Raw genomic sequence first — 15,249 nt, forward strand, 5'->3', positions numbered from 1 at the left:
AGAAGCCTGAACATCCCTGGTGTGCAGGAGGGAGAGAAGGAGAGCTGCTGTGTGCTGCAGCTGCTCCGCTGTGCGCACTGCAGGCTCTCCACCAGCTCACTAGTGCTCGTGGGTCATTTTATTTTTTATTCCTGGAGCAGGCATGCTCTGGCATGGTGGTTTATGGCCCCAGCAGAGCCGGATGGACCTGTCCCATCCCAGGTTTCAGTGTTGGGGCTCATGCAGGAGCTGCAGCCTCCTTCTCGAACGGAGGCTGGGGTGAGCAGACGTGCTCGAGGAATGGCCGGTGGATATTGTTCTGACCCATCCGAGTGATGCTCTGCTGGTCCTGTCCGGAGCGATGGTTAAGTAACCCCAAGGAGGACTTAGAAAGAGCTCCCTGTGTGGCTTGCTGACTAATGAAAAGCCCTTTGTATAATCCTGCAATCAACTGCATGGGGCTGCTGGGACGGGTAATTGGGCTACGAACGGGCTCCATTTACAGGAGATTATGTAATTTACCGCTCTGTCATCATCCGCTCCCCAAACTGTGATTATTTCTCCAAGGCTCACGCTCCCGGAGATACAAGTAATGATCAAGGCCTGGCTCCTCACATCTTGGTTCGTGAGCAGGATCTTTACAGACGTGGCTAGAAGGGGCTAAACCCGCGTTCCCAGTGCACCGAGGCAGCTCCTGATGGGAGATGCCAGATTTTTGCTCTTGTACAGATGTGGAAGTGACGGGCACCCAAGAAAAAAACCAGGCAAACAACCACCGGTGTTCACTGTGGATAAGGGAGCCAGAGCCAGGCCTTTTCTCACTTTACAGAAAGCAGGGTACTGTTCTTCCCCCTCCTCCCTTTCCAAACATGCACACAGCAGCTTCCAGGCAGAGCTGAGCTTTGCGGCACCCCATGGACTTCCCTGTGGGAGGAGGTCTGCTTTGCACCCCAGGCATGGTGCTGTCCTGCATCCCAGGGCTGGGCAGCTCCATCCTGATGATTGTGCTCACCTCCAGGTCCCAACCCGCAGCCACAGGTGGGTCAGGGCTCCCCTGAGCCATCCGTCCTATTTGAAACCCCAAGGGTAAGGAAGGTGGCTTGGAGGGAGTGGGATTTCCCCGATTTTGCAGGCTTGGCACCAGGATGGGGACACGTGAAAGTGCCCAGGGTGTCAATGCATGCGGGGACACACGGCCACTTGTGTGACGCATGCCATGAGCCAGCGGCTGCAGCACGAACCAGTGCAACAGGGAGCTGTGCAGGTCACCTTGTGCCCCAGGTCACCCTGAGCCTCTGCAGGGAACTGAGATGTGGACTGTGCTTTATGGCTTTTGCAGGACACACACCAAAAAACTATGAGGAATTAGGCTCTCGTACCAAGCACTGCAAATACCCACAGTGAAGGACAATGTCTGTCTCCTGCTGCTTAGGAGCTAAGCAAAGGGTGGGATTTTGACAGGAGACTGGAAACACAGGGATGTTCAGTGATTTTTCACAGGTGATGCACACAGCACAGTGTTTTCTTTGGCCAGACTACTTACTGATGTGAAAACCAAAATCCTGCCTGTGAAATCAGACACTGTTTGGGAAGGTGTTTTCTGGGAATTAAATCTAGTTGAAGTCCTGAACAAGGCTTTGCAGAGCCCGATGCATCAGCTGCAGGAGGACGGAGCTAGTTTTAGGACAAACCTGGGGGATTACAGGGAGGCCTCTGATGTTTTGCAAGTGACAAATTATTTCAAGAAGCAGCCTGGGCCGTAGCAGCCCCTGCATCATGGTGGCAGGCGAGAGAGGAACACTTTGAGATGTTAATTAATAGGGAAGAGCTGCCTTGCACACCAACCACAAAGATCTCCGGTGATCGCAGGAGGCAAAGGAGAGCAATAGAGCATTTCATTTGTAATGCATGTTTTTATTTCACCTTGGAGATCAGCTCATTGATGGATTTGGCATGCAGACAATGAAACTGCATTGCTGCAGGGTTCCTGCCTGCAAGGTGCTTAAGCACAAAGGGAAGCCCCCAGGAAAGCTCCTGGCAGGGGGCAGGAAGCATGGCTTGGCAGGAAGCTTGTGGGAAGGAGTGGCAGGGAAAAGCTGCACCCACGGCAGGCTGCAGGCAGCACAGCCTGGGCAGGGAGGTCGGAATGACAAGGGGAGGATGAGGATGCTCTGCATAGTACTGAGCTATGTCCCACCTCAGCCATCCTTGGGATGCAACAGAGAGCACCCAGAGGCCTCTTTCATGGGTGTAAATCAGGGATAACCTCACTGCTGTCAGCTGAGGGGCCTAAGGCAGCACCGAGAATAAAGCCAGTGTTAATGTCTGAACCCTTCTCACAAATTCTACTTGAACACACACACACAAAAAATAAATAAATAAAAAATAAAAATGGGAAAAAAGTGGTTGGCAACCACGCAGGTTTAGGTCTTACACAGAGACAGTTTCACCTCATTTATGTGAATCTGGAGGCTGGTCCTGTCTACTACATACAGATACAGCAACGGAGAAAGCAGGGGGAGAAAGGAGGGATAAGAGCGCAATCTCCACCAAATGTAAGGGCGTAATTAATCAGGTAATTGCAGTATTTGCATGGAGTGCCTGTAAATATTACCCCTATTTCTAAGTATAGTACTTTGGACCACATATCTTATCATGGAACCAACTGTCAAACAGAAAACACACGCACTTGACTGGAATATAATGAATATTAGGTCAGCCGAAATGCAAACCGGCTGAATTAATTCGTAGTTGTGTACCAAGTGATGCCGGTGCGATAAGTTAATGAAACCCTTCAAATAAATATCCGCTGGGGGAACAATGCAGGGGAGCAATGGAGTGCACACCGCAGGATCATGAGGGCTGTGTGACTGCAGAAGGAGGAACCCAAGAGCAAGCAGGAGAGGGGGATCTTGCAGGGGTACAGGGGCCAAGCAGGGACCCTGAGGTGCTATAGGGCCAGTAATGCACCGGGGACCCACAACTGCCTGGTGGGGACCCCAAAACTCAGTTTCAATTTTGGCACCATAAAGAAAGAGAGTTAAAGCAAGAGAGAGAGCACGAGAGGCGAGCAAGGAGCAGTCGGAGCTCTTTGGGCAGTGGTGAGCTCAGAGCTCCCCATACAAGCTGCATACACATCTCATCTCCTGGAGCCATGGCAGGACAGGAGCTGGATTTGTTGGGGGTTTATTAATTTGCCCGCAGGATGCGTCACAGGGCTGTCTGCTAAGCCCACACTGGCTGTTCACAGCAACGTCAGGTGCTCTTTATGGGATCCAGCGTTAGTCACCTCGCAGCGTAACACCAGAGGACCAACTGTTGAGGGCTAATAAAGTGACAGCTACGACGATAACGAGTAGCAGCAGCCGAGAGTCGTGTCTGGGCTGCTTGACGTCAGCCCAAACCCAGGCAGAGCACAGCACGACAAACACGGGCTGGAAAGCTCAGGTCACAGGGGACAGACGGAGCAGGGCAGCCATCAGGAACCAGCGTGTGACCCATCGGGAGAGCCCAGGGCAGAGGACGCTGAGGAGCCTCCAGGTCACCCCTGCTCCTCCAGCATCTGGAGGATGCTTGCATCAATCCTGGGGGATACAAAAGACGGAGCACACATGGATAAGGACATAAGGGACTGAAGGGCTTTCTTGGTGACATACTCAAGGTGTTATTGCCTGCACATCCTAAGGCACCACCACCTCCTGGTGCTGCAGCACTGGGGCTGGTGGCTGCGGACATCCTTGACAGCCACAGCCTCTACGTTTGCCCCACTTGGCACACGGCTTTTGTTGGGTAAGCGCTGAAGCCGCGTTCCCAAGGTGGCCCTGGGTGTGGGCCGTGGGCTCTCCCTTCCCTGCGGCGAGCCGGGTGCTGCCCAGTGAGGTGCTGGGGAGGCTCCGTGCCGCCAGCCGGCTCTTCAGGCTTCGGCGTTAGCATTGCCGTGACTTGAAGAACACGAGGAGGAAGGAAGCGCCCCGGCTGTGGGGGCAGGGAGGGTAGGATGCTGTGGAAGGGCTCTCCAGAAGTGCCTGGGAGGCAGAGAACCACCTCCGTGGAGAAACCTGCCCGCGCCAGCCCGGGCAGAGCCTCCCATGACATCAGCCTGCAACCGGCTTCACAACAAGGCGCTGGGGGGAGACCGGCAAAAGCCCCAAAACTCCCATGCCCAGAGCCCATGGGACTCGTGTCCAAGCCAGTCACCACGTCAAATGGCATCGAATTTACCCGGCTGCGAGCACCTGTTTGTAAACGTGACCGCTCTGACCCTGCTCTGGCACCGTTTCCTAAGTGCACCCGAGTGACCCCAGGCTGGGAGGACTCGGTCTCCCGTACCGAAATCCCCGTCCTGCTGCCTCCCATGACCCCACCACGCAGCAGGGCTGCAGGATCAGGCCCGGATGCCTGCCAGGGAGGTGCTGAGCCCGGCGCGGGCAGGGACCTGCAAGCCCACGGGAGCCCAGGACAGGTGTTTTGCTGCTCTCGCCTGTGGAGGCATTGCGCAGTGTGGGAGGGTGCCGGAGACTCCGTAATTATAGCCTGCGAATGTAAATCCCACAGTTTGCAGGAGTTCTGGGATATTTCATGCAGCGTAAGCTCAGCAACACCTTTGTGACAACATGAAGACTCACAGGTTGCTGCCTCGCTGCGAGCTTTCGCTCATTAACCCTCACCCCACCGATGACTCCTTCTGTCGCCTTCTGTAACTGATGGGAAAAACGATGGAAAGGAAAGTGACAAAGGGGAAGGGAAACCCTTCAGTAGCTGCCTTCAGGAACAGCAGGACTCGGGGAGAGCTTGCCTGTTCCTGGGTCCCTGCCTGGGTTTGTTTCTGCCTCTGAGCAGGAGGCAGCAAGGTGAGAGGTTCAGGTCTCACTCTGAATTTTCTCCTCCTGAGTTCCTCCCTGCTGTATATGTAGAGACAGAGTTTCCATCACTTAACATTTAAAAAAAAACTCTTTTTCAACTCCTTTACCCAAAGTAGTCCCTTTAGCTCAGAAGTGCTCAGTCTGGGCTCCCAAACTGAGGGACATCTGCTGGAAATGGGAGCCTCTGCTCTCTCTGGTCTGTTTGCCTCCTGCAGGGGAGGCCAGCGGGGCTCCCAGTTTGCTTGCTGGTGTTTTAAAGCACTCAGCAGGGTTAACAATTTTCAAGCAACAAGTATTAGTTATGCTCATTGGCTCAGCATCGCCTATTATCTTAGCACAGTTATTTAATAACTCCATCTGTACCCTCAGCTTCGGAGGCAACACTACCCTGTTTGCCGCCCACAGCCTCAGCAGAGGCTGAGTGCCCTGCGGCACTTCACCTGCTCCCATTCGTGCCGCCTTTCCCCCTGATGTCTGTGCCTTCACAGCCCCAGTTTGTACAAGCAAATTGGGGACAAGGTGTGCAGGGAGCAGCAGGAACACGACAGTAACATCTCGCCCTCCACCAAACTTCTCGGTGCTGCTAATCGCGATGCTTCTGTGCTTTTTGGAACGGATTTAGCTTTGAAGAAAAAGCATAAAACCCATTTCCATCTGTCACTTTGCTGATTCCCACAGCTGGTGTGACAGTGGTGCTTGGCTGAGTTACACCTTTAGCTAACTGGGTTCTGCTCGCCCACCCTGCCATGCACGGAGGCTCTGCCTGCCCCCAAAGTCCATCTTACACCCCTTATCATAACTCGTGCAGCCAGCAGGCTGCTTCCTCTGGAATAATAAATACGCTTTCAAACAGAGGTTAAAGAAAGGCCAGGGAGCGCTGGGAGCACCGGGCAGGCAGGGACGTGCTCGTGTCGACATTAGCGGTGCTCCTGCTCCTCTCCCTGTACCAGCGGGGCTCTTCCTGCTCGGCTGCCCCAGGTCTCAGGTGGGGGTGTGGGAGTGGGTGTTTTCGGCCCCTCCTGGGCAGGGAGAGTGTGTGGGCAGGAGCCGTGGACAGAAAGTCTCCTCTGACCCATAAGAAAACCAAAGAGAGGGATTGCAGCTACATCGCATCGTTGCACAAAGCTTTGCCGTGAGCATTTTGTTCTCCCTGTCCCAAGTGGACAGGGGTGAGCAGCTGGTGCTAGGTCCAGCTGAGCAGGGGATCTTCCCCATCCCCAAACTGCTTGTAATTTGGGTTTTTACATTCTTAAATACCGCTGGAAAATGCTTGTGACTAAGAGCCCCAAGTGACAGGCGGTAATTCACACACCACAGCTTTTCGCCCAGCTGTGGGTTTTCTAACACTTGCAGAGATGCAGTGTCGTCACGTCTCTGCTGCTCTCAGACGTAGCAGTGAAGTTCAAAAAGTGCTGTGGGGAAGGAGGAGAGGTGATGTGGGGAAGGAGGAGAGGTGATGGGTGAGCAGGCAGACTTCTGTGTGTGACCACAGAACGGGGTCACAGCCTGCGGCAGGCAGGGTAACATACCAGGTGGGCAATGGGGGGTTTGTGTGCCTTCGTGTGCCAGTGTACACGTGTGTGCATCCTCCTGTGAGGCTTTTTAATATCCCGAGAGACACAAAAAGTGCCTCCAAGCTTGAACTTCCTCAGGATCCCGGTGTGAGCACTCCGGCCTGGTTAGTCATAAGAATTTGCAGGGGAGCTTGGAGGTGGTGGGAGGTTTTTCCTCATGGTATGATTGCACCCAGAACCTCAGCAAGGTCGTGTCAAAGATAAATAGATTCCTTTCTTCCCCTCCATGGCTTGCTTTGGCTTTCTTTGTGTCTGTGAGATAAGAGCAGTGGGGCTGAGCCTCCCGCCCGGGGATAACTCCGTTGACATGAGCTGTAGGGCCCGCACGAGTGAGGGCAGGGTTAGGCCTCTGGCTTTGAAGTATCCTTGTCCCAACAGATTTATCACTGGGGCCTAAGCAGGGCCTTGAAAGAAAGGAAGCCGTTCTGTTTTGCAGCCCTTTCCTCCACAAGTGTGTTTGCAGTTGTCCTTTTATTATTATTTTAGCTCCAGTGATTACACACGTGGGGCCCTTTCTGCTTTGAGGTCTTTTGGCTTTGTCGGTATCTCAGGGCTGCTAACGGAAGAATTATTTAGAAACTGAAATCTGTTGTTAAGTGGCTTTAGCTGGTGGTGGGCCTGGTACTGGGTTTTACCGTGCAGGCCTTAATTAGTCATTGCATAAGGGACTGGCGAGTGGGAGGCAAAGGGTTAAGAGTGAAGGCCAGAGAAAGGGAAGACACATATCATTAAATAAAAATGTGACCACCCATGATTACAAGTGTTGTAGTCCTCCTTTTAACAAGCACACACCGTACTTTCATTAACCCGGGCCTGCCTGAATAGCAGCCTGTCCGGCCGAGCGGGCAGTGATTTTGTAAAAGCCGTCCCTAACGACAAAGCCAGGCCACCTACCATGAACTTTCCTCTATGACTTTATTCTTCAGCAGTGCTCAAGTGTAAATAAACTTGTTTACTCCCATCAGGATGGTAATGATAATGAAGCCTTATTTGTTTCGCCACAATGACAAAGTAATTTGTGCGGAGCCGAAGCGGAGAAGTGGGGGGGGGGGGGGGGGGGGGGAGGGAAGAAATTGCAGTTCTGCTGGGTGGTTTCTCCAGAGGCAGGGCTGCTGCAGCCAGGGCTCCTCGGCTCCTCTTGTGTGTGGTGGGTCAGCGAGGGAGAGCTCGGCACCAGGCTGTGAGGGTCCTGAGCTCTGCCATGCAGGGAATGGGAAAGGAAAAAAGAGCGGTGCTCACCCAGCAGTGAGGTGGGGAGTCGGGCAAGCCCGTTTGGCAGGGCGGCTGAGTTATCTGCTCAGCCTCGTGAGTCACTAGAGAATGCACAGAGCAGCACAGCATGATGTTAGTGAGGGTTTTTTCCATTCAGGCTGGTACCTCCAAACCATTAATGAGTCGCAGCAGGGGGAGGACATGGGGAGAGGGAAGGGAAGCCTGCAGCAGGTGGCAGAGGGCATGGCACAGCTGGTGAGGGCCTTGCATTGCCAGGCAGTGGAGGATGCTTTGGGGTCACCTATGGGTGGCTCAGGCTTACCTAAGACTTCTGTGACAGCTTGTGTACCATCAGCTCTGCCTGGCTTGGGCAGCCTTGCTGTCGAGGATCCGATTCAGATGGAAATGGCTCTCACCCTCTCTGTCCCAAAGGCTGCGATGACTGGGGATGGTACGCACCAGAGCACCACACAGCTGTGGTGCCATCTTTTCTTGCAAGCTCCCTCCATTTTGCCCACGTGGATCAGGGCACTGAGCTTTCCAAAATGTGCACCCCATCTGGCTGCCCTTGCAGAAGCTGCGATCAGCCTGCCTGGTGTTGAGGTGACTTTCTGGGGCACAGAAAAGCTCTCCAGGAGGCCGCTGCTGACAAGATGCCCTCGCGCCCTCATTCTACCTTCCTCCAAGCACAGTGAACAAGCATGGCAGTGACTCCAGGGCAAAACAGAAACAGTTAATCTGAGTAATAACACTTTGCTCCTCTATAGCACCTTCTTCAAGGGCCTCAAAGTGCTTTTCAAACATTAATGAATTAAAGCTTTGCAGACCTCCTAATGGAAGTGAAAAGGGAGGCGAAACACAGCATAGCAATGCTACACAAGCTTTAAAACTCTCCAAATTGTTTCCATGGGGACTGAAGCGCAGCCCTCTCTGCTAACAGCTGTGGGAACCAGCCCACCCCTCCAAAATGCTGCAGGAACACAGCGCTTGGGGGGAGATGGGAACCGGGGAGGGAGTGAGCAAGCCTGGCTGGGAAAAGGCCTTTATGCTGAGGAACGTGTTTGTACAGCTCTGTCTTTCTGCTCAGAGATGCCCCAAAATCAAATCACTGGATCCTCCTGAGCAAGCACCTGATCAGACTCCTCTGAGAAATGATGGTTCGCATGAAGCTTCTGGATTTATGAGAACAAGTGCAGACAATGCTGTGGAGCTGTGCACGCAGCTTAGCTTTAAAACCTTCCTTGTACCACCAGATGCACAGCCCTGCTCGAGCACAAGGCAGCCCGGGATCCCTAATGACCTGGTTTTCTCAGCTCATCTGAGCCAGCGCAGCATCACGCCCTTCCCCACACCACCTCCACTCTCGCGCAGAAACAACAACTCCGTCACATGTGAAACCTCTGGCACTACCTCAGACGCTTCTTTGAGGACTTTCACCCCACGCCTGCCTTGTTTTGACACTGTTTAGCAAGGAAAACCTGTCGGGAGTCCCAGCACAGTGAAATAGAGGAGCTGAATTCCCTGCACAGGTCACCTTTGCTGCATGACTAAGGATGCAGATGTCCTCAGGCTGTAGGAGCAACTGCATCTACACCCTGAAATCATGATGTCCTTGTGGCTCTTCCCTTGCCAGAGCTCTGTCCAGAGCCAACTGCTCTGTGTTCGCTCACCTCAGCTGTAGGCAGGGCTGGGGTCTGGGTTTCCAGTTCTGCACCCTTCATCCTCAGAGCTGCAACCTTCATCTACAGTGCTCAGACTGGCCTCCAGGGAAGGAGTATTTTGGAAGCTGTGATACTATAAAAGATCCCAAAGCAGAAATCTGGTGGTTGTGATTTCTTTTCTTGATGTAGGTGAGCCCCAGCATTGCTTCAGAGGCACTGACAAAGGTGAGGTAGGGACCAGGGGACTTTCTCACTGTGGTGGTCTCAACATGGGAGAAAATGGTTCCAGGGCAAAAAACAAGAGTTGGACTGGGACTCTGACACCTCAAACCCAAAATAATTGTGCGTGTTAATTCCTCTGAACAGGGAGAAAACATCACACTGGCGAGGCTAAATGTTAGTTCCTAATTCAGATTTGTTTCACGCACTGAACTGGAATAATATCGAAGATGGTAGGCCAAGCCTCAGGGGCAAGCCTGGCTTTCTGGTACCAAACCAGAGCTGAATCTGACAAGCACCAGTAAGTGAAAAGGCCAGATAGATTACGAGAAATTAGTGTAACACATATAATAAGCACCAAAATCAATAAAAATAGCACAGCGTAATTTAATTGCGGGGCTCTATTATAGATTATTGAGTTATTTGTGTTTCGGAATTGATTGCTGCAACGCCTGTCACAAAGATGTTTCTGTTGTTAACTCTCAAGGCTTCAAGCAGGACAAATGGCTCTGATAAAGGATGCTGAATTTACAGAAACAACCCCTTTGAAGGCTTTTAAAGCTTGTGCTTAAGTATTGTCAGAGGTGATATATCTGTGAGCATATTTATGCTTTCTCCCCACATCAGCCTGCACAGATGCCTGGCTGACAGACAAGAAGAGGAGTACCGTTGCTGAGGTTTCTCTGAATATTTCAGGCCTGATCGAACTCCAAAAGCAAATGCTCTCAGCAGTTTCCTTCAGGAGCTCTTGCAAACAACCAGGTCTGCTTCTGTTAAAAAACACGATTAATGTCTGCCTGGGTATGTTTCCTAGGATCTAAATATCAGAGCAGCATTGCTGCCCTTCAGGGGTCCAAACAGGGGCAAGGTTTCAAGGCCCATTTACTGCTGTAGTCCCAAACGTCTCGGGGACTGAATACCCAGGAAGTGGTGGGAGGCCAAAAAAGTGTGGGAGGCCAAAACAGAGAGGGAAGGGAAGAATATTGGTGGGTAGTTGTAAAAGAAGGGGTGATTGGGGAGATACGGGAGGTTAAAAAAACACATAAGCTAGTCCTAAAAAGAGAAAATACTCAGAGGGACGTCAAGGAGCAAGCTGCAGGTGGAAAAAGAGTGGGAGGCTGGGGCGAGGGTGAAGGCCAAAAGAGGAAGTTGGGGGTCGAAAAAGTGCAGAAGGCCAACTGTGAGCTGGAGATAACAGGGTAGTCGATATCAGAGAGGGAGATGGAGGCTGAGACAGGGGTCTGGGGAAGGAGAGAATGTGGGATCACATGAATTCAGGACCCAGCAATAAACAAGCCCCGGTCCCAGCAAGCAAACACAGGGAGGCTTGGCACAAAGGCCTTTCTAGGCCTCTCAGCATTGCTCTCCATAAGCAGGAGGAGCAACCTCTTAGGAAAAAATAAAAATAAAAAATCTAGTAACACCCCATGATAACCACATGAAAGCCCAATTCCTGTGCAGGGGCCTTTGTCAGGGCCCTGCGACTGTGTCACAAAACGTCGTGTGCTGCCATGGAGCCGTGCAGGGCCAGCCCTCGCCCCGCTCGAGGCTGCCAGGGAAGAAAGCAGGGTATTTAAGTGGGTGTTTATGCACTCAAGTGTTCCTTCACGCTTGGGAACTGCGACTGGAGCCTCAGCATCAAAGATAACTTCATAATAGCCTTTTAGTGGAAATAGCTGTTATTTACAAGCTAAGCTGAGGTGTAAAATAAAAGCAGTGGATATTATTCATAATGCACTAGAGAAGTTGCGTGCGTGCAAAGCCTTTTTTGTTAACTTCTAAAAGCAACAATTTCAGGTTAAGAATCATGGGGAAAATCCTGGACCCATTGAAGTCAACACGAGTTATTTCCTTCCTGTGTTATAAAGAACATTTAGCTTATGAAAGCTCACAGAATTTTGATCTAATTTATTTTTCATCATTCTTTCTATTTGATTACTTTCTGTGCTTTTCAGTTGGACAGTGCAAGCAGATTGGTTTCTTTTCTGCTCTCAGTTAATTTAACCATACCATTCCTATGTCCAAGACAACCACACTTTCTTACTATTTCTAAAAAAAAAAAAAAAAACAAAAACAACAAAAAACCCAGCAAACTCCACACACAACTGAGCAGCTTTTTTCCTAACACCAAACTGCTCTTTCTTCTCTAACTCCTCCCTGCTTCTTTCCTGGAGTGACCAAAACTTGGGGGTTAAATTATCTCCTGGTGTTCCTTCAGTGCAGTGAAATGCTGACATTCAGAAGGAAACCACTCGGTATTTTAAGCAAGTCACAAACTATATACTGGATATTTGGTTAACCGGGGTCTATCTTCTATTTGCATTCCCGGGTACTGAAAGGCGTTAGAGAACTAAAACAGAAGGATAACAGAAGCTGTGATGCTTGCTCATCTCACACACGCTTCTATACAATTTTTTCTCCAGACTATCAAATTGAGGTACGAAAATAGAATCACATGTCCTATGATAGACTGGATTTTTATTCTTCTAAGAGATTTCCATAGAGGAATTCTACCAGATATGTGGTACAGCCCATTTCAACCCTGAGTAAGTGTAACATGAACTGCCTGGTTATTGCATGTCCTGCAAGGCACATCCCTGCCTGCCGTCCTCTCACCATCCCCATAAGAGCTGTGCCTGCTGAGATCCAGATTCAGGCTGCAGGGAGTTATGATCATCCTCCGTGACATAGTTCTGATGTTCTTCTTCCTCATTTTCTGCCCTGAACTCTGAACTGTTGTACTACACATTTAGGGCAGCTGTGATGTCCTGAAAAAGACCTGGGTCATGAAGATCATGTTGGGATCATTTAATTTGCCTCACAGGAAGGTTCTGGGTCTCAATTAATTATTATCCAGAGAGTTCTTTAGCATTTGGGGCAGCATGCCCCGCAGAAACCATGCCACAGCAATCAGAAATCTCCTGCCCAGCAGCTTACAGCTCTCAATGAGCTTCAGAAGTTTGGGGAATGCTACACACTTCCTAAAATACATGTTTTCCCCAAAAACATCATAGCTCCATCCTGTGTTGTCTAAAGGGGAAAGAAAAAAAAGGTATAAATACTGTATATGCAGTTAATTATTACAAAAAAAATCTTAGCCTTGTGGTATTACCAGTCTTTGTCCCTTCCCTCTCTCCTTGCATTTAAGTACCAAAGTAAAGGCATTGTACTAGAAAAAAATATGTAGATTTTGTTTTATTTTAGATAGCACAGGCAGGAACCAGGAAGACATGCAATACTATCAATTCTGCAGTAGATACATCACATGTCCAACTACATGTGCTGTATAAAAAACTTTTTTTAAGCATCTAAGCCCTATATTTTTATCATTTTTGCACTATACTGAAGTCATATTCTCACCATAAGGAAACAAGGAAATACTAAAATCTGGTTTGTTTGGCTGGAGAGAGCAACCTGTCTCAGACAAGTGAGCAAAAGTTATGTAAAGACCCAGGAGTGAAGTTCTTCTGGGTAAAACACACCATCTAGAGGCAGACACCACTTCTGCAAGTGCTCAGAAAAAACGCACGGGCTGAAGTGATTGAACTGCTCACAGAAAGAAAACTCCCCTCTGTGGAGACAAAAAAAAAATAATAATAATAATAATTAAAAAAAAAGAAAGAAAGAAAGAAAGAAAGAAAGAAAGAAAGAAAGAAAGAAAGAAAGAAAGAAAGAAAGAAAGAAAGAAAGAAAGAGCCTAAGGCTTTCAGTCTTTGCAATAAATATATAGATAGAATTATAGAATTTTTATTTATTTATTTATTTATTTTCTGAAAGAGGCACTTCTGTACCAAGTCAAATAAGGCTTCAGTTCTCACAGACCCTTTGAAGAGAAAAACAGGTCACTGCTCATAATAGTAAGATCCAGAGGTCACAGAAAAAAGGTGCTTGCTCTCTGGAGCTGCAGCACATATGGAGAGCAAAATTGCCCTGCAGATAACTCTTGTTTTCAGTTTAAGGCTCTGCAAAGTTTTACCCAAAGGGGTCCAAATATGGCAGGGTGACATATCTGAAATCGCTTTTCTTTGGTATCTCTCACAGAAGAAATCCATAAACCGTGAATCCAGCAGAGATGGTGGAGACACTGCAGGGAGCATGGGAGTGCAAAAGGATGCCCCTGGTCTGGAAGGAGAGAGGGGATCCTGTGGAAAAATATTATCTTCTGTATTTTAGTGAGTTTTTGAGGATTTACAAGCTTGGTGGAGCCCACCAAACGGGATGCAGAGAGCCAAAGTCCATCTTTCCCCTGTACTGTGGAATTACCTGGTATTATTACAGTAGCAAACACTGGTGTTTGCATTATTATCACTGTTACAAATGCAGGGTGGCCATGGCAGCCAAAAGGTGGAGATGGAGAACGTCACCCTCCTTCCCACCTAGTACAGAGGAATATTCCTCTGAGGATCTAACAGAAGGAATTATCTGTAAACAAACAGGTGTTTTGAAGCTCCCTTGTAAACTGGAATCACAACGTCTTGAACCTTTTTAATAAACGATATGTTTTCTTTGTGTCTATCTATCTCAGGAATGTCAGAACCAGAACATTTCCCCAGTGACAGCTTCATCCTTTAAACTTCGCAGATGAGACAGCATGCGGAGCAATCTGTGCTGAAGCAGGATTAGGAGTTACCAGGGTGACACTTTGTAATTTGTAGGATGCTGACAATGAACCTCGGAAAAGCACAAGACCTTTGCTGGAGCTCAAGAGACCACAGAGACCCAATTCGCATCTGCTGTCAATGAAGCAGCAATGAAGTTTGTCTGCCCTTTCCCTCCCCAGATCTTTGCTACTACAAACTGTGTTTGTTCATTTCCTAGGGGCAGGATGGGGCCCTTAGCACCAGGGATTTACCTGGGGAGGAGGGAGGCTCCAGGCCATTGCTTGTCTCAATTGTGCCAAAGATCTGCTGCTGAGAAAGTGACCTCTTCTGTTGGGCTCTTCTGCAGCCATCTTCAGGGTCTGTGATAGCAAAGCTGCAGCTCCTCCACCCCTCTTCCCCAGGGGCAAGACAAATAATAAAGGAAGCAGAAGCCTCTGGGTGTTTTCCATTTGCCCATCGTTGGTAGATTGTGTCAGGTTGCTTTTCCCTTTCCTTCTTTTGCAGGCACAAACTAAGTCTTCAGGAAAAAGGATGCCAAAGATGTGTTTGCATTTCAGGTATCTGCACACCTGGGGGCTATGGAGGGCTGGAATCCAGGTCAGACAGTGTCAATTCTGCTCCAGCAAGGGCCTAAACTTTGCTCATGACAGTTGTTCCCTATCCTAGACCACAAATTTCTTGCCCAGCTGCTGACATCAAGGCCCAGGACCAAGCTACAGGCCATTTAGCAGACATCAACAGGCACAAGTTTCACAACAAGTTGATTCCCCAGCCTGGAAAGCTGTTCAGCATCTAGAGAGAAGTTGTGGTGTTTTCTCAAGAGAGATAAAGGCAGAGGTTCAGTACCTCCTGGGTTTTCCACAATGTAATCATAAAAATTTATGAATGCAGCTGCAGCAAGAAATCAGTCAAGCTGTCAGCAAGAAAGAACAAGCGACCGCTAGCTTGACATTTGCAGGACATTTACAGCAAGCCCCAGAAAGCTCATTTCAACCAGCCGCCCTGCTCCTGTCAGTGCAGCAGCATTGCTGTGGGCAGCACGCTGCTTGCCAGCCTGCTCTTTATTTGGGGTTTTTAGGCTAACAGTGACATCAGAGGTAGAAAAAGCCTGTAAACCACAGGAACCTACCTCCTCCCAGAA

This window comes from Netta rufina, assembly GCF_964035555.1.
Source record: "Netta rufina genome assembly, chromosome: 11".
Taxonomy (NCBI): Eukaryota; Metazoa; Chordata; class Aves; order Anseriformes; family Anatidae; genus Netta; species Netta rufina.